At 35.1% G+C, this 19,998-nt stretch overlaps 1 pseudogene; it reads left to right on the forward strand.

Annotated features, from left to right (window-relative positions):
- Positions 1 to 390: 390 nt before the first annotated feature.
- On the forward strand, positions 391 to 19,620 carry LOC120592652 (olfactory receptor 6K3-like; annotated as a pseudogene).
- Positions 19,621 to 19,998: the final 378 nt, after the last annotated feature.

Below are 19,998 nucleotides of genomic sequence, written 5' to 3' on the forward strand. Positions count from 1 at the left end.
TCAGAGGAGATTCTGGCCATCTGGGAAGGAGACCGAAATCCTAGACGCCAACACACAGTCTCTCTTGCCTGCTGACACTCATCCTGGGCACCAGCAGTGGGTCAGAAGCTCATGCAAGATTCATATGGGGAAAGACCGCATTATCTGGTGCCCTGACAAGGGCTTGCCAGGCATTGCCACTGTGCCATAGTCTGAGCCCCCTACTGGGTAATCTTCTGACCACACCAACTTGCCTGTGCAATCCCTCCAACATGGCCAATTCAGAAGCTTCACTAGCCTAAGGAGATCAGCCTGACCCACCCAACCTACAGATTTCCCAGGGCAGCTTATTGCGGGGAGACTGCCTCACTCTGCACCATTCGCCAAACATTCACAGTCAGTACTGTGAGCATGCATTTTGGGGACAATTTCAAGAAGATCACTGTTGCCAACATGAATTTGGATGGATCTCGGGGATCTGTGGGCCAGTCCCAGACAGCAGCTGCTCTTGCTCTGATCTATGATTTTGAGGTTGCCCATTATGCACAGGCAACAGACCTTGGCTAGTTCAGTGAGTGCCTTTTGGGGAAAACAGTTGTGGGCCTGCTGTTTAAGGGCTGCAATATCTCTGAGGGAGATTTGAGAGGTTTGTGAGACTGCCCCAGAGAGCAGCTGGTCTCACAGTGAACTGTGACTACTGTAGAAATGCGCAGAGACAGAAATTGCAAAAAACTAAGGCTGTATTGGCCTGATAGCCCTTGACTCCCTGAGATCCTGCTCCATTCAATCCTCAAAATGCTCACAGCATGTTGACAGGCAGCTGCCCCTGCCCCACGCCTGGCCGGAGTTGTGCATTCTGCACAGTCAACAGATCTTAGCCAGGGAAGTGAGCAAAGTTTAGGAAATACAGTGACAGGAAGATCACTTCCACCAGCATGAGATACAGTATTGCTTGGCCAAATCTCAGGGGTTTTGTGGGCCCGTCACAGATGATAGTAGGTCACACAGTGATATCTGACTTTGGTGGGAGCCCATAGTCCCAGAATTGGCAGTAAATCTCTTGCAATATATCCCTCACTGAGACAATGCCTCATTTAACCCACAAATTACCTGTGGCAAACCTGCTCCCAGGCAACCTAGTCCCATCCTGTGCTTTCTTTGCATCACAAGCTCAGCAACAAACGACAGCACTCAGTTCGTGCAGCCCATGCAAAGCCCATCCACCCGGGAAAAGCTTTTGGTGGTGGGCAACAAACTCATGCTCATGAGTTTCAGTAATTAATTCTTAAACAGAGCTTGGATGTCTGCAGGCCCGAGGGAAGCAGTAGTTGGCTTTGTTATGAACTGAAACTTTTACAAGGAGCCACAGAGATTAGTGCTGGCATGTAATGTGACACTGCAGTGGCAGAGGAAATTCTGCTCAATAAATTCAGGTATCTCCTGGGGTACCTGCACCACTCAACACACATATTACCCAGAGCCAATTCCAGTTCCAGAGACTTACGGGTTACTGACAGATAGTATCAGGCCTTGAGGAGCACTGATCTTCTGTTAAACTGTCCTAGACCAGGTATGGAGGGTGGGGGGTAACTGGACTGCAGCCTACAGCATTGTCTCTTCCACATACCTATAGATCTAGCACAGGCAACAGCCATCTATAGATCGCTTTGTAGTTTGCACCAGGTATCCTTGAGCAATCAAATGCAACGTCTAACCTTGGCTTACTGGGGGGAACATTGGGCCACAAAACCAATGCACCTGGAAGCTTACACTAGAACATAAGAGAGCAACTCATGACTAGTCCCATAAACAGTACATATGAAGGAGGATCTCAACCTACTAGGGCAAATCCCGCTCAGTGGGGTCAGCACCCACATAGCAACTCATACCCTGTGGATGCAGGCATTTCCCACAGTCAGCCTGCCTGAGTGTTAATTCATACACTGATAAACTAACACCAATAAAGGCTTAGCTACAACAGAAGATCACACATGATCCACATATAGATCATGTCCAGAGCCCCCAGCACAAGGGATCAGCGAGAGTGTGCCACTGGACTACACCAGACACCTTCCACATAAGCCCATCTGACCAAGGATGAGGGATGAAACAAACAGAAAACACCCAATCAGAATGAAAAAAGAAAAAAGAAATTTAAATATTAGAATAGCTTAAGAAACCTCAGGGACACCATGAAGCATAACAATGTCAGCACCATAGGAGTACCCAAAGGAGAAGAAAGAGAGCAAGTGATTGAGAATCTATTTGAAGAAATAATGACAGAAAACTTCCCTAATCTGGCAAAGGAATTAGACAAAAAAGTCTCAGAACTACAGAATCCCAAACAAGAAGAATTCAAACAGACCCACACCAAAACACAACATAATTAAAATGAGAAAGGTCAAAGATAAAGAGAGAATCTTAAAAGCAGCATGAGAAAGGCAGCTAGTTATTACAAGGGTACCCCCATAAGAAAGTCTGCTGATTTTTCACAGGAACTTTGCAGGCAAGAAGAGAATAGCAAGAAATATTCAAAGTTATGAAAAACAAGAATCCACAACCATGAATAATCTACCCAGAAAGGCTTTCAATTAAAATGGAAGGTGAGATAAAGAGTTTCTTAGACAGGGAAAAGTTTAAGAAATTCATCACCAACAAGCCACTATTACAAGAAATGTTAAAGAGAATTCTGTAAAAAAAAAAAAAAAAAAAAAAAAAAAGTGGAAGAAAGAGAAAAAAATACAAATAATAAAATGGCAGTAAGTATGGACCTATCAGTGATCATTTTAAATGTAAATGGATTCAATGCTCCAATCAAAAAACATAGGGTAGCCCAATAGATATGAAAACAAGATCCATGCATATGCTGTCTATAAGAGACCCACTTCAGATCAAATGACACTAACAGACTGAAAGTCAAAGGATGGAAAATGATATTTCATTTGAAAATAAATTAAAAAAAAGTCGAGGTAACAATATTTAATCAGACAAAATAGATTTTAAAACAAAGGCTATTATAAGAGACAAAAAAAGACATTACAAAATGATAACGGGATCAATAAATCAAGAGGATATAACCCTAGTAAATATATATGCACCCAATGTAGGAGCACCTACATACTTAAAACAAATATTAATTGACTTAAAAGGAGAGATCAACACTCATAGTGGGAGATTTTAACACCCCATTGACACTAATAGACAGATCTTTCAGACAAAAAAATCAACAAAGAAACAATGAGCCTAAAAGCCACACCAGACCAAATGGATTTAACAGATTTTTTCAGACCATTTCATCCCAAAGGAGCAGAATATATATTATTCTCAAGTGCATATGGAATGATTTTTAGAATAGACAACATGTTAGGACACAAAACAAATGTCAATAAAATTAAGAAGATTGAAAACATATTAACCGTCTTCTTCGATCACAATGGTATGAAACTAGAAACCAACTACAAGAAAAAAACTGGAAAATACACAAACATATGAAGGCTAAATAACATGGTACTAAACAATGAATGGGTTAATAATGAGATCAAGGAAGAAATCAAAAGATACCTAGAAACAAATGAAAATGAAAACAGTGATTCAAATCTGTGGGACACAGTGAAAGCAGTTCTAAGAGAAAAATTCATAGCAATACAGGCCTACCTCAAGAAACAAACAAAAAATAGCTTAAACGATCTAAACTTACACTAGATTAGAAAAAAAACAGCAAACAAAGCCCAAAGTGAATAGAAGGAAGGAAATAATAAAGATCAGAGTGAAAAAAAAAATAGAGTCTAGAAAAACAATACAAAAGATAATGAAACCAAGAGATGGTTCTTTGAAAGGATAAACAACATTGACAAAACCTTAACCAGACTCATCAAGGAAAAAAGAGAGAGGACTCAAATAAATAAAATCAGAAATAAAAAAAAGAAATAACTACAGACTCCACAGAATTACAAAGGATCATAAGAAAATACTAAAGCAATCATACATCAACAAACTGGACATTCTGGAGGAAATGGATACATACCTGGAAACAAACAATCTCCCAAGACTGAGTCAAGAAGAAACAGAAAATCTGAACCAACTGATTACCAAGAATGAAAGCAAATCAGTAATTAAAAACCTCCCTCCAAAAAACAAAAATCTGGACAGGAGACTTCATAGGCAAATTTTACCAATCATTCAAAGAAGAATTAGCACCTATTCTTCTTAAACTGTTCCAAAAAATTCAAGAAGAGGGAAGTCCCCCTAACTCTTTTTATGAGGCCACCATAAATTTGACTCCAAAACCAGACAAAGATGTTACCAAAAAAAAAAAAAAAAAATCAACAAAATATTAGCAAACCGAATTCAGCGATACATTAAAACTATGATACACCGTGATCGAGTTGGATTTATTCCTAGGTTGCAAGGTGGGTAAAATACCTGCAAATTAATTAATGTGATATACCACATTAACAAATCAGAAGATAAAAACCGCATGTTTATATTGATAGATGCAGAAAAAGCATTCTACAAAATCCAGAATCCATTTAAGAAAATAAATTCTCAACAAATGGGAATAGAGGAAACATACCTTAACATAATAAAGGCCATATATGACAGACCTACAGCTAACATTATACTCAATGGGGAAAGGCTAAAGGTGTTTTCCTTAAGATCAGGAATAAGACAAGGACACGTACTTTCACCACTCCTCTTCAACACTGTATTGGAAATCTTAGCCACAGCAATGCAACAAGAAAGAGAAATATAAGACATCCAAATTGGAAAGGAAGAAGTAAAATTCTTGTTATTTGCCAATAACATGACCTTAGGTAGAGAGAACCCTAAAGATTCCACCAAAAATCTCTTAGAACTGATCAATGATTTCAGTTAAGTAGCAGGATACAAAGTTAATATTCAGAAGTCAGTTACATATTTATACACCAATGATGAACTTTTGAAAAGAGAAATTAAGAAAATAATCTCACTTATAATTGCATCGAAAGCAACAAAATACCTGGGAATCAAATTAACCACGGAGATAAAAGACCAGTTCTCAGAATATGATGTCATTGAAAAAAGAAATTAAAGAAGATGCAAATAAATGGAAGCATATATCATGCTGATAGATAGGAAGAATCAACATCATTAAAATGACCATTCTACCCAAAGCAGTCTAAGTGCAATCCTTATCAAAATACCAATGGAATTTTTCGGAGAGCCAGAACAAATAATCCAAAAATTTATATGGATTAATAAAAGAACTTGATTAGCCAACCAATCTTGAGAAAAAAGATCTAATGTGGAGGTTTTACAATACCTGATATAAACTATATTACAAGACTACAGTAATCAAAACATCATGGCACTGACATAAAAACAGATACATTGATCAATGGAACAGAATAGAGATCCCAGAAATAAATCCACACATATAATTTATGACAAAAGAGGCAAGAATATACAATGGGGTAAAGACAACCTCTTTAACAAATGGTGTTGGAAAAATTGGACAGATACATGCAAAAAAAATGGACTACTTTCTGACACTGTATACAAGAATAGACTCAAAATGGATTGAAGACATAAACGTAACACTCAAAACTATAAAACTTCTATAAGAATACGTAGGCAGTAATCTCTCTGATACTACTACTAGTAATTTATTTTTGAACATATCTCCTTGGGCAAAGGAAACAAAAGAAAAAATAAACAATGGGATTACATCAATCTAAAAAGATTTTACACAGCAAAAGGAGCCATCAACAAAATGAAAAGACAATTGACTGAATGGAAGAAGATATTTGCTTATGAAACATCTGATAAGGAGTTAATATCCAAACCATATAAAGGATTCATACAACTCAATAACAAAAATAAATAATCCGATTAAAAATGAATAGATATTTTTCCAAAAAGGAAATATAGATAACCAATAGATGTATGAAAAGATGCTCAAGATTACTAATCATCAGAGAAATGCAAGCTAAAACCACAATGAGATATGACCTGACGCCTGTCAGAATGGCCATCGTCAATAAATCAAAGATCAATAAGTGCTGGAGAGGATGCGGAGAAAAAGGAATCCTCATACACTATGGAAAGCAGTCTAGACATTTCTCAAAAAATTAAAAATGAATATACCTTTTGACCCAGCAATTGCACTTCTGGGTATTTATCCAAAGAAAACCAAAACAATAATTCGTAAAGATCTTTGCACCCCTATGTTCATGGCAGCATAATTTATAATAGCCAAAATATGCCTATCAACAGACAATTGGATAAATAAATTATTGCTCATATATACAATTGAATATTACTCAGCCATTAAAAAAATAAAATCCTACCATTCACAATGACATGGATGGACTTAGAGGTTATTATGCTGAGTGAAATAAGTCAGACAGAAAAGAGACCTACCATACAATTTCACTTATATGCAGAATCTAAGGAACCAAAAGAACAAACTAATTGAACAGAGACTCACAAATATAGAGGACCATGTGGTGATGGCCAGAGGTGATGGGGGTTGAGGGGCTGGGAGAAAGAGGTGAACGGTTAAAGAAATACAAATTAGTAGTTGATAAATGGTCACAGAGATGGGAAATGCAGTCAACATTAATGTAATGGCTAATTGTATAGAGCCAGAGGAGAGAAAGAGCAATCAAGAGGATCATTTTATAAACTATATCAATGTCTAACTAATGTACTGTATACTTCAAAGTAATAATAAAATAATGTTAAAAAATAATCCCAGAGGTGTAAAGTACAGCATAAGGAATATAGTAAATAATGTTCTAATAACTATGTATGGTGCTAAATGGATACTAGGCTTATTGTGGGGATTACTTTGTAAGGTATATAAATGTCTAACCACTATATTGTATACCTGAAACAAATATAACATCGTATGTCATCTGTAATTTAAGAATTAAATTAAAACAAAACAAAAATACACAGAAATGACTCATCTAATAACTTCTTATAATCTTTTGCCAAATGACTTTGATTTCATTTAATCAATTTTATCTCATGTCTAGATCTTAGAAATATAGTAAACATCCCACTTTAAACATTTATTTATTTATTTACTTACTTATTTGTTTATTATTAAATTTAGTGGAGCGACATTGATTAATAAAATTATAGATGTTTCAAGTGTACAATTCAATAATACATCATCTGTATATTGCATTGTGTGTTCATCACCTAAAATCAATAGCTCTTCTGTCATAGATTGGACCCCCTTTACCCTTATCTACCTCCTTGGTTCTCCCTTTTCCTCTTGTAACCACTAAACTGTTGTCTGTGTCCATGAGTCTCTAGTTGATTGTCTTGTTAATTTGTTGTTTTCAATTTTATATTCCACTTATAATTGAAATCATATAGTTCTCAACACTTTCCGTCGGACTTATTTCACTTAGCATGATTATCTCAAGATCCTTTCATGTTGTTGCAAATGACAGTATTTCATCTTTTCTTATGGCTAAGTCATATTCCATTGTACCACCTCTTCTTTATCTAATCATCTATCATAGGACACTTAAGTATTTTCCAGTATTGACTACCACAAACAATGGTGCAATAAACATCAGGGTGCTTATATCATTTTTTTATTAATTTCAAGTATATAGTACATTGGTTAGACATTTATATAGTTTATGTAATGATTCCCTGATTACTCTATCTTCCCTCTGGCTCTACACATAGCCATTGCCTTACTGCTGTCTGCATTTCTTATGTCATGCTTCCCAACCCCATGACCCTCTATCAACTACTAATTTGAACTTCTTTAACCTTTCTGCTTTCTCTAAGCTCTCCATTCCCCTCCTTTCTGGCCATCACCACATGGTCCTCTATATTTGTGAGTCTGTCCAACTAGTTTGTTCTTTTGGTTCCTTAGATTTTGCATATAAGTGAAATCACATGGTATTTATCTTTATCTGACTTATTTTACTCAATATTATAACCTCTAAGTCTGTCCATGTCATTGTGAATGGTAGGATTTTATTTTTTAATGGCTGAGTAATATTCCATTGTATATATGAACAGTAATTTATCCAATTGTCTGTCGATGGGCATTTAGGTTGCCTCTATATCTTAGCTATTGTAAATTGTGCTGCCATGAACATAGGGGTGCATAGATCTTTACAAATTATTGTTTTGGTTTTCTTTGAATAAATACCCAGAAGTGCAATTGCTGGGTCAAAAGACATGTCCATTTTTAATTTTTTGAGAAATGTCTAAACTGTTTTCTATATTGGCTGTACTAATGTGCAATCCCACCAACAGTGTATGAGGATTCTCTTTTCTCCACATCCTCTCCAGCACTTGTTGATATTTGATTTATTGACAATGGCCATTCTGACAGGTGTCAGGTCATATGTCATTGTGGTTTTAGCTTGCATTTCTCTCATGATTAGTGATCTTGAACATTTTTTCATATTTCTATTGGCCACTTGCATTTCCTCTAGAAAAATATTCAGGTTTCTGACCAGTTTTAAATTGGACTTTTTGTTGTTGTTGAATTGTATGAGTTCTTTATATATTTTGGTTATTAACTGCTTATCTAATGTATCATAAGCAAATACCTTCTTCCAATAGGTCAATTGTCTTTTCGTTTTGTTGATGGCTTCTTTTTCTGTGTAAAACCTTTTTAGTTTGATATAGTCTCATTTGTTTATTATTTTTCTTTGTTTCCCTTGTCTGAGAGGGAGATATATATTAAAAAATTACTAATAGCAATATCAAAGAGATTACAGCCTATTTTTGCTTTTAAAAGTTTTATGGTTTGAGGTCTTACATTTAAATTTTTAATCCATTTTGAGTCTATTCTTGCATGTGGTATAAGGTGATGGTCCAGTATTTTTTTTCCATTTATCCATCCAGTTTTGCCAGCATCATTTGTTGAAGAGATTGTCTTTACACCATTGTATATTCTTGCCTACTTTGTTTATGCCAGTACTATGCTGTTTTTATTTCTATAAGCTTGTAGTATATATATCAGATAGTGTGATACCTCTTTCTGTTTATTTTTTTTTCTTTTTTCAAGATTGCTGTGGATACTTAGGATCTCTAATGGTTCTATAAAAATTTTTGGATAATTTGTTCCAGTTCTTTGAAAAATGCCATTAGTATTTTAATAGGGATTGCATTGAATCTATAGATTGCCTTGTGTAGCATGGCCATTTTAAAGATGTTGATTTTTTTCTACCCATGAACATGATCTATGCTTCTATTTATTTGTATTTTCCTCAATTCGTTTTTTCAATGACATAATTCTTGGAGAACTGGTCTTTTATCTCCTGGTTAATTTGATTCCTGAGTATTTTGTTGTTTTTGATGCAATTGTAAATGGGATTGTTTTCTTAATTTCTTTTTCTGATATTATATCACTGGTGTATGAAAATGCAACTGATTTCTGAATATTAATTTTATTTCCTCCTACTTTACTGAATTCATTGGCCAGTTCTAACAGTTTTGGGTAGGATCTTTAGGGTTCTTTATATATTGTATTATATATTTACTCTTAACCTCATTGAAATATTCAGTCTATAGACCTCTATTTTCACACAATTATCAATGCTCTGTTTTCTTTACATTTTTATTCTTTCATCTTGAACTTCAAGATCCATAACTTGTAACACTTTCTGCATAATCTCTGAATTTTTTTGCCCTTGACAAAAGTATTCCTACCCTACCAAATGCCTTGGATCAATGCCACCATTAGCATTTTAGACACTATAACTAAATTCCTGAACATTTCTGAAGAAAAAAAAAAAAAGCATGCTACCAACCTCAAGTAGGCAATAAATATTTGAATATATTAATTTCCTCATTTTTCCACTTGGGGAATTTCAGCCATTTCCTTCAAATCTTCTGTCATTAAAATTCTTATCTATTCTCAGAAAATTAACTCATCTGCAATTCAATTGAGAAACTTGATATGATAAAGCAAAAAATCATTTTATTTTTCTTCTACATAAATTCTTAATTCAGTTTTTACTCATATTCATACGTTATGTATGCTTCTCTCTGCTTCATCTTCTCTTGCTTTCCAAGGAACTTTGTTGCATGTACCAACCTCATTTTTCTAACATGGTTTTTGATTTTGTGGTTGTTTGTTTTTGGACTTTCTACTTTGTATTGACTGTTCCTTTTGAGTATATAGATATTCATTTGGTAAAACATAAAGTAGGCACATAACCTTAAACTATTATTTCTTTCATATTCCTAGTGTTAATTCCCTCTCTCTCTCTCTCTCTCCTCTCTGCTTTTCACTAACAAATTTATTGAAAACATATTTGGTTTATACTCATTTTGTCTAATAAGTCATATTTACTCAGCTATCAAAGGCAAAATTTGTTGTTATACATGATTTCTTTCTCTCTTGCAACTTCCATATATAACTAAGTCTTTCTAATTTTCTCTCCTAAAGAACTATCTAATACGTCCATTTCCATTCCAATACTTTAAAATTTTTTAAATTTTTGTGTTTTTTAAATTTTTTTTCTATTGCAGTTGCCATACAATATTATATTATTTTCAGGTGTACAGCACAATGATTAGATATTTATATAACTTTTGAAGCGATCACCCCTATAAGTCCAGTACCTATCTGACGTCATACATAATTATTATAATACTGACTCTATTCCCTATGCTTTACTCTACATCCCCATGATTATTTTGTAACTAACCATTTATATTTCTTAACCCCATCCATTTTCACCTACCCTCCCTCAAATCTGACAATCATCGAAATGCTCTCTGTATCTCTGAGCTTGTTTCTGTTGTTTGTTTATCCTGTTCTCTAGATTCCACATATGATATTTGTCTTTCTCTGTCTGACTTCACTCAGCACAATATCCTCTAGGTCTATCCATATTGTTGCAGACGGCAAGATTTTATTCTTATTTATGGCTGAGAAATTACTGTATATATGTATATATGTAATATATATTCCATTATATATAATGGAATATTACAGTATATATGTTATATATATGTATATATTACATATATATATTATATATATGTGTGTGTGTGTGTGTGTGTGTGTATGTGTGTGTATACATATAGTCACTCGTCCTTTATCTATTCATTCATTGATGATCACCTAGGTTGCCTCTATATTTGGCTATTATAAATAATGCTGCAGTGAATATATGGACTCACATGTACCTATTAAGTGTGTTTTGGCTTTCTTCAGATAAATAACCAGAAGTGGGATAACTCGGTCATGCTTTGTCCCTTGTTATAGCCTTTGTTTTAAAGTCTATTTTGTCTGGTATAAGTATTGCTACCCAAGCTTTTTACTTTTGTTTCCATTTTAAAGAAATATCTTTTTTTTTATCCCTTTAGTTTCAGTCTGTGTGTCTTTCAATCTGAAGTGAGTCTCTTATAGGCAGCAAAGGTAAGGGTCTTGTTTTCTTATCCATTCAGCCACCCTAGTTTTTAATTAGAGCATTTAATTCATTTACATTTAAAGTAGCTGTTGTTAGATATGTAGTTATTGCCATTTTATTATTCATCTTTTTTCTCTTTCTTTTTTTTCCTTCTTCTTTAAGAAGTCCATCTAACATTTTCTATAATACTTGCTTGGTGATCATGAACTCTAGCTTTTTCTTATCTGGGAATCTCTTTATCTGTCCTTCAATTCTAAATAATAGCTTTGCTGGGTAATCTTGGTTGTAGGTCCTTGCCTTTCATCACTTTAAATATTTCCTGCCAATCCCTTCTGACCGCCAAAGTTTCTGTTGAGAAATCAACTGACAGTCTTATGGGAGCTTTCTTGTAGGTAACTAACTGCTTTTCTTTTGCTGCTTTTAAGATTCTCTTCTTATCTTTAACCATTGGCATTTTAATTATGATGTGTCTTGGTGTGGACCTCTTTGGATTCATCTTATTTGATACTCTCTGCTCTTCCTGAGCTTGTATGTCTATTTCCTTCACTGGATTAGGGAAGTTTTCAGTCATTTTTAAAAATAAGTTTTCAATTCCTTGCTCTCTCTCTTCTCCTCTGGTATCCCTATGATGCAAATATTTGTACACTTAATGTAGCCCCATTCTCATTTTTCTATTATTCTCATTTTTTTTAAATGCTTATTTCTTGTTACTGTTCTGACTGGATTTTTTTCTGCTTACTTATATTCTAAATCGCTGATTTTGATCCTTCACTTCATCTAGTGTACTGTTAATTCTTCTTAAGGTATTCTTCATTTCAGTTACCATATTCTTCATTTCTGACTGTTCGTTTCTATGTTTTCAATCTTCACTTTTATGTTTCCTATCTCTTTGTTAAACTTATCACCTAGTTTATCTAATTTTTCTCTAAGTTCATTGAATATCTTTATAACCACTGTTTCAAACTCTGCATCTGGTAGATCGCTTGTCTCCATTTTGCTTAGTTCTTCTTCTGGAATTTTGTTTTGTTGGGACATGTTTTTACGTCTTCCTATTTTGGCTGCCTTCTTGTGTTTGTTTCTATGTATTAGGTAGGGTTGCTATGTCTCCTGGTCTTAGTAGAGTGGCTTTATGTAGTAGGCATGCTATGGGTCACAGTGGCAAAGTCTTCCGAAGTCACCTGAGCTGGGCGCTCTGCCTATGTCCCTTGTATGGTTTGTGTGTACCCTTCTGCTGTAGTTGAGCCTTGGTTGTTGTTTGCTCGTCATTGGAAAGGATTGATCCTTGGACTGATTGTGATGACTGACCATGACTAGTGGAAAATCTGTTGCCCAGGGGCTGATCCTACAGAGCAGGATTCATTTTAGCAGGGCTCTGGTGCCTGTCCTGTCTGCCTTTTGGGTATGTCATCCTTAGATGTGACCTCGAGTGGTTTTCTGGCTCAGATAAAAGCCAGCCACTGGGTTTGTAGGCTAAGGTGTCCTGGGAGGGGCCTTGCCATAGGCCAAGTTTAGCTACAGCCTATGCTCTGCCCAAGAACACTTGGCATTAGCCACCAATCTGCAAATAGCCATTACCCCAAAGGGGCTGGATATGCCTCAAGAAGCCAAGCTGTGAAGCAAGACCACCTACTCCTAGTGCTGGTTTTGGGGCTGCTCAGCAAGAGGTACAGGGCATGCCAAGGCCAGATGCTTGTTTATGTTTTGTGAATCGTTGAGAGCTTTTAATAAAGTCAGAGCATTACCCAAGACAGGTCATTTGTCTGGTAAAGCCACTGGAAGCAGCTTGGGTGGGTCTGCACCTTGTGAGGGGTGAGGTATCAGGGAATCAGCAGTGTGGAGTGACCAGGGTTAGCTATGTTCATGGAAATTCAGATATGGCAACTGTCTAGGGTTTCAAGCTAGGCAGAGGAGGGTTCAACAAAAGAACAATGCCCTCTGTCAGAACTTTTGTCTGGGAGATAGTTGCCTCTCCAGCCCTCACCCTGAAGCCAGACAACTCAGTTCATTCCCATATATCCCTGATGTCTTTTGAGCTGCTGCCCCAGCCCTTGAGCTCAGAGTGAATGAGTCCATCAGCGAGTAAGTTCATGTGTGCGTTCATAAAGAGGAAATTCTATGACTCAGCCCTTCATCTCACTCAGCCACAATCTCCGCTGGTTTTTACAGCAAGAAGTTGTGGGGACTTCATTTCCCAGCACTGGAACCCTGGGCTGGGGAGCCCGATTTGGGGATGGCACCCCTTATTCTGGGGGGACCGCTGCAGCCAAGATACTTCTTCCATTTTTCAACCCCCATATGTAGGTGTGGGACCAGCCTGTTTTGCATCTCCACCCCTCCTACCAGTCTTGAGGTGACCTCTTCTGTGTGTTCCCAATTGTAAAAGTCCTATTCAGCTAGACTTCAGGTGACTCTCAATGATGGCCATTGTATAGTTTAGTTGTAATTTTGATGTAATTGTGAGAGTAGGCTAGCCCAACATTTACCTCCTCTACCATCTTGACCGAAGACTTTTCATTCCAATAATTTTGCTATACATTTCTAATTTTGTGGACTTTTAATGTTAATCATTTTTAGCTTATGCATAGTAAAATTTACAAATTTTTCCAAACAGTTCTATGATTTTTTACATAGAATCGTGTATGGATTCATTAGATGCAATGTATAGAACCATGTAACCACTACCAAAATCAAGTTTTAAAACAAGTCCACCCCTTTCCCCCTCTCTCAACAGCAAGTTCTTTCACAGTGCCCTTTATAATAGACATCTTCTATCATCTCATCCCCCAGCAACCATTATCTGTTTTCTATTCTAATACTTTTGCCTCTCTAGAAGGTCTTTGTCTTAGCCTGTTAAGGCCACTGTAACAAAAATGCCATGTTCTTGGTAGACAACTCACATTTATTTCTCACAGTTTTGAAGGTTGCGAAGTCCCAAATCAAGATACCAGCAGATCTGATGATGTCTGCAAATGTCTGTCTTCTCATTTAACCCTCCCGTGGTGGTGAGCAGAGGAAAACAAGCTCTCTCAAGACTCTTAAAAGGGCAATAATATAAACCTCATCTAATTTTTATTATCTGCCAAAGGACCTATTTCCTAATATCATCACATTAGAGTGTAGGGTTTCAACATACACACTGGATGAGGAGCACATTCAGTCCTTAATAGTCGTATAGATGGAATTAGACAGTACATAGCCTTTGGCTTCTTTCACTTAACATAATGCATTTGAAATTTACTCATGTTTTATGTATATTAGTGAGGTATTCATTTTTATTGCTGAATAGTATTCCATTATATAGAGGTACCACAGTTTGTTTACCCACTTACCTGTTGGAGGTCATTTGGATTGTTTATAGTTCTATAAATAAAGCCATTATAAGTATTTCTTTAATGGTTTTTGGGTGATCACAAGCTTTCATTTCTTTTGGGTAAGGAGTGGGATTGCTGGATCAAATAGTAAGTGTGCATTTAATTTTACAAGAAACTGCTAAACTTTTTTCCACAGTGGCTATATTTTGTATTCCCAGTAGCAATATATGAAAAATCCAGTTGTTCCACATTCACCCTAGCACTTAGTATTGGCAAATGTTTTGTTTTTGTTTTATAAAAATGTAATCATTCTTATAGCTGTGTAATGGTAATGTATATCATTGTTTTTTTGTGTGTATGTGTGTGTAAGTGTGTGTGTGGCTTAAGACAACAAATGGTAATTATCTCAGATTTTCTGTAGCATTTATCTCAGAAATTTGGAAGTAGCTCAGTTAGGTGATTCTGGCTCAGAGTCTTTCATGAGACTGCAGCCAAGATGTTGGCTGGGTCTGCTGTCATTTGAAGGCTCGAAGGACTCAAATCTAACACAGCACACTCACATGGCTTTTGGTCAGTCTTCACTGGCTGATAGGAGAACTCAGTTCTTTATGACATTGACCTCTCCACAGAGCTCATGCAGTGTTTTCATGATCAACTCAACAGAGAGCATGAGAGAAACAACTATGTCTTTTAGAACAATTCTGGAGGCTGGAAGTCCAAGATTAGGGTGGCGGCATGGTCAGGTGAGGGCTCTCTTCCAGGTAGCACACTTCTTGCTATATCCTCTAAAGCTTCTCTTATTGTGGTTTTAACTCAAACTTTCTAATGAGCAAAGACATTTACATTGAGCATTTATTATGGACTAATTTGCTATATAAATGTCTTCTTTGGTAAAATGTCTTTTCAAACACTTTGCTCATTTAAAAAAAGTTTGTTTTCAAATTATTAGGTTTTGAGTTTTTATGTATTTTTTATATATCTTTTGTCTGATATATATTTTGCAAATATTTTCTACCATAATGGCATCTCATATCCTCCCCCACCTACACACACACACACACACACACACACACACACACACACACACACATACACACACACACACACAGTGCTCACCCAAAGGTAACAATTGTAATTTCTGGAGTACATCAGTCTCTCTTTTGGTTTTTGAATCTTTTTATATGTTATTCTTCTTGCCTGGAATATATCTCTCCATAAGCACAAGATTTTTCCCTGTCTCAGTTCTATGCATCTTTCCAATACTAGGAAATAAATTATTTATCCCAAACAATATTTTCCACACATAGAATTAGTGTAGTATATTTAATTCTCATAACACTTATTACACTGTACTTAATTATCTGTCTTTCCACAGACATCATTACATACATAGGAGTAGTAATGTAGCAATGTTCTCCACAAAGCAGTGGTTGAGTGTTCCAGTAACTGTTTCTAAGTATTCTACCTGTATTAAAGATGAGAAAAGAAAATTAGAGAATTTACATGATTTGCTAAAAGTTACAGAATTAGGGGTTAGAGCTATGATTCAGACTTGTGCAGCTTGTTTCCAAATCTCATGTCTTGAATACTATCTTATGTTTTTGACTATGCCGCACTGCCTCTAAATTACATGCTCAATAAAATTTTCATGTCTAAATTAATTAGCCTACTTCAATCTGCCCCCTACATTTCACTGAAAAAATTTCTGTTAAAGGTCATTGATGGTTACCTTAATCTGATAGATTCTTATATTTCTACTTCTATATTACTTGAATTATTGTCATTATTTGAAACTGTGACCTCATACCTGTTTCCCAAAAGTTTTGGTGCTCTTTCCTCAATTTGCTTGTTATAATCCTCTTCTCCCATATCTTCTGACATGCAGTTGTTTTCCTAGGCCTCAATTCTCTGTCTGATGCACTTTAAAAATTCTATTTATATACTCTCAATGGATACTTTTATCCATGCTAAATTATCATATATCACCTATATGTGGATGACTCCTATATATAGAACATGAATGCAGACATCCTTCTGAACTTTAAACCAGTCTATGTGTCAGCTTATTGGATACCTTCATTTTTAGGTTCCACTGCTACCCCAAAGTCAATCTTTTTAAACAAGTCCTTAACTTTACTCTAAATCTACCCCTTCTCCATAATTTCCTTTCACTTTGATATTTTATTTGGTCACTTATCCTTAAAGCCTAATAAACCATAGATCGACACACAATAATAAATAAATAAATAAATAAATAAATAAATAAATATTTCTTAAATAAACTAGCAACTTAGAACTGAAAAACTTGTTTTCATTAGTAAACCATTCAATATTCTCTATGTTGTTTTGTCATTAAAGCTCATTATCTGTAATCTATACCCATCCTCACACTTATAATAGAAACAAACAAACAAACCATTCTTTTACTCATCTTTCTAACTGAAAACTAAAATCAGACCATGTACATGTATTTAACATTCTTTCCTCCTATAAAACAATCAAAGAGAGTAATTACATATCTAAGATAATACATAAATATCTACACTAGTGTGTCTGTGAAAATTCTTCATTTCAAAATTTGTTTTATAGATTGGAGATGGATTTTCACTTTTAAAAACATTTTTTATGGATTTACTCTAATATAATTATAAAAGTAAATTATTTACTCTTTAAACGGTGTTTAAATTAAACTGGGCTGCAAATTATATTGTTTTTTTTAATTGTTTTTGTTTGTTTTTATTTTTATTTGTTTTGTATTGTACATTTTTCTGCTCTAAAGTCCATCTCTGTTATCTAGCTAGTATTTTTCTCAGAAAAAAAGCCAAAATAATTTTTCTTATTAGTATTAATTCATCAATAAATATGTTCTAAATATTTCTCCTTGACTGATTTTCTATCTGTTATGGCAACTTTCTGAACTGCCTGAGGAATAGTCCCTGAGTACACCTAATAAATTTTCTTAAACTGCTTTTAGAGACATCTTCACAGTTCATGCTACTTTTAAGGGACATTGTAGCAAGAACCCTTAATTGTGCTGAAATCTCACATTTTGGCTCTCACCTTCTCATTCCTTGATGGTCATTGTCAGAATATAAATAATCAGAATAGGAAAGATTAGGTATTTATTAAGAATTTCTGTTCCTTTTCAAAATCTCTCATGGACTGACCCTTTAGGAACCTGACCGAAAAGATTTCAAGAGCCCAATTCTGAAGCAAGAACTTGCAGATTACCTACTGGGCCCTCTTTTTACTTCCAAAATCTTCTACTGCTTATTTTCTCATGTCTTTTCTTTCTATTCTGGCCAGTATCAGCTAGCTTTATTGTTTGGGTGGTTCACTTTTCATTTATTCTGGGTTCTCTACTGGAAATAGAGTTTCCTACCAAGGCTTCACCTTGTTACCTGTGCCTTAATACTTAGCCTCTTCTCTAACCACACTCACAATGACACTGTGGTCTGATAAAGAAGCAGAATACCAGAAACTGGGAATGCAGAATACAATTTTACAATAATTATATAGAGAGGAAAAGAAGTAAAAGTGTTGATCTAATCTATAGCCAAAAGCCATGAAAGAATTTATATAGTATGTGATTCTAAATGATTTGAGGCATTCTTATAAAAGGTGATTATTATTAGTGTCCCTAATATACTACTTTATTTTAGTTAATATAGCTTATAAAGATAAAATTATTAATATCTTATTTGATTATTGTTTGTCTCCTTCAATAGAATATAAGTTTTATGAAAATAGAAACTGTTTTCTTCCCTACTGAACTCAACAACCTACAGTTGCACTTGGCATGTAGTAGGCACTAGACAAATATCTGTTTAATAAATCTGAGAATAATAGAGGTAACTCATTTACCTAAGGCATTTCTTCATTTGACTCTTGGATGAGCCAATAGATCTGACTTCTTACATTCTATCTAGGAAGTGAGCTGTGTCTTTTTACTCATCATAATTAAGTCCACTGAGACCACAGTAAGAAGTAACCAAACTACTATGGTGACTAAGTTTCTCTTTGGATTCTCCCAATTTGAAAATGGTAACTTCCTCTTGTTCATCCCTTTGTTTGTCATCTACATATTCATTGTTTTTTGAATATCATTGTATTTTTTGCAGTCAGGATGGATACTCATCTCCACAATCCCATGTATGATTTTATAAGCATTTTCTTATTTCTAGATATCTAGTTCACCACAGCTATCATTCACAAAGATGCTTTCCAAGCTCATCAGTAAAAAGGAAACCATCTCTATGATTGGTTGCCTCTTGCAGATGTGTTTTTTTTCATTCACTGGGAAATTCAGAGGAGATTTTGCTGATGACTGGCCATTGATAAATATGTTACCATCTGTAATTCTCTCTGCTACCCAATCTTTATGACCCCTGGCTGTGAGCTCAGCTCTCCACAGGTCTTATATCTTTGACATTCTTGTGTTACTCCCAAATATTGCATGGATTTCCACAATGACCTTCTGTGGACCCAACCAAATCCATCAGATTTTCTGTGACTTTGAACCTGTGCTGTGTCTAGCCTATACAGACATGTCCATGATCCTGATTGACGATGTGATCTAAGCTATTGCCATCATTTCCTCTGTCCTGATTATTGCCTTTTCTTACATCAGAATCATCACTGTAGTCCTGAGGATTCCTTCTTTGGGGAGGCTTCCAGAAGGCCTTTTCTATTCATGCATCTCTTCTTGTTGTCTTTCCAATATTCTCTGGTGGTGTATCCCTCATATAGCTTATAAAGATAAAATTATTAATATCTTTGTCAATTTTCCACCTATTTTGGGTATAGCCATTGCATTGATGTTTGCAGTTCCTGCTCCCCTTTTCGACCCTATTATCTAAAGTATAAGAAATAAGGATATGAAGATTGAAATTAAGAAACTTCTCTGCCTTCAGAAGAAGTTTAATGCATCTGCAAGTTAATCTTAGCTCACATACACCTCTTGCTTTGGAAGTTACTTTAACATACTAAATCATAAAATTAACATATAACTTATTCATTGTCACGCTGATATTTTCTATTTATTTCAGTTCTTCTTCCCATGTATGTGTTATTTTATTTATATGAGTTCAATAAAGATACCATAGACTACCTATTTAGACTTACACAGATGGATAAATAATAAATGAAAATGTGATGTTTAAGCCATTCAAATATATTTTGTGACTAATAATTTTATTGTTACATAAGTATTATTACTATTACTATATAAGCATTAGTAACAACTATAGATTATAAAATATAGTGCTTAAAAGCATGAGATCTGTAGAAAAGGTTAAGATTCATATTTCACCAGTACC

The sequence above is a fragment of the Pteropus medius genome, unplaced genomic scaffold (assembly GCF_902729225.1).
Source record: "Pteropus medius unplaced genomic scaffold, Ma_sr-lr_union100, whole genome shotgun sequence".
Classification (NCBI taxonomy): domain Eukaryota; kingdom Metazoa; phylum Chordata; class Mammalia; order Chiroptera; family Pteropodidae; genus Pteropus; species Pteropus medius.